A 1,026-nucleotide genomic window follows, 5' to 3' on the forward strand; every position below is an offset into this window, starting at 1 on the left:
ATCAATCATGCCTTTGTGATGAAGCCTCCACAAAATCTCAAAAGTATGGGGTCCAGAGAACTTCCAGGTATGTTCTGGGAGAATGGTGCACCCAGAGAGGGCATAGACCTCCGTGCCCCTTCCCATATGCCTCACCCTGTGCATTGTCTCCATCTTGGTGTTCACCTGTTTCCTTTACCATATACTTCAATGTAAGTCAGTGTTTCCCTGAGTTCCGTGAGCAGCTCTAGCAAATTAACTGAACCTTCTCAAGGAACCCTCTGATTTATAGCCAGCTGGTCAGAAGCCCAGGTGGTGATCTGGACTTTTGATTGGCATCTGACGTGTGTATGAGGGGCAAGGAGCAGTCTTGTGGGACTCTCTTGATGTTTGAGAATTGCTTGTTGATGTGGTGGAAAGCCTCCGCACATTTAGTGACCAGAAGTGGTCTGTGTGAATAGTCAAGGAAAGACACAGAAGAGAAACACTGTGAGGACTAGGTTTTCTCCGACACAGAAGATGCACCAAGGTTTTTCTAGTGCAATATAGGAATTGTAAAATAGTGTATTTTCATTTCCCTTCTGCCCTTTGTGCAATTGCTCTCATGCATTTTACTTTTACATATGTTATAAACTCTACATTACTTTGTTCTTTTTGTTAAATGGTTAAGTTTCTTTAATATTTATTTTTATTCTATTTATTTATTTGGTTGCACCGAGTCTTAGCTGTGGCATGGAGGATCTTTAGTTGAGGCATGTGGGTCTAGTTCCCTGACCAGGGATGGAATCTGGACCCTCTGCATTGAGAGTGCAGAGTCTTAGCCACTAGACCACCAGGGAGGTCCCTATTTTCTTTTAAAGAGATACAAATAATGATAACTCATATATGTCCCATGCAGATACCCTTTCTTGTGCTTTTCATTCCTTTGTGTAAGATTCATGTTTTCATCAGGTATTTCCTTCCTGCTAAAAAAACTCCTTTAGCATTTCTTTCAGTGTTTGTCACCTGGCGATGAATTCTTCCAGTTTTTTTATGTCTGAAAACTTC

At 41.5% G+C, this 1,026-nt stretch overlaps 1 non-coding gene across 1 annotated transcript; it reads right to left on the reverse strand.

Moving 5' to 3' along the window:
• Window positions 1-745: 745 nt before the first annotated feature.
• Window positions 746-818, reverse strand: TRNAE-CUC. The gene has a single exon. It is a non-coding gene; the product is annotated as a tRNA-Glu (tRNA).
• Between the last annotated feature and the right edge of the window lie 208 nt (window positions 819-1,026).

This window comes from Oryx dammah, unplaced genomic scaffold, assembly GCF_014754425.2.
Source record: "Oryx dammah isolate SB20612 unplaced genomic scaffold, SCBI_Odam_1.1 HiC_scaffold_17, whole genome shotgun sequence".
Lineage (NCBI taxonomy): Eukaryota > Metazoa > Chordata > Mammalia > Artiodactyla > Bovidae > Oryx > Oryx dammah.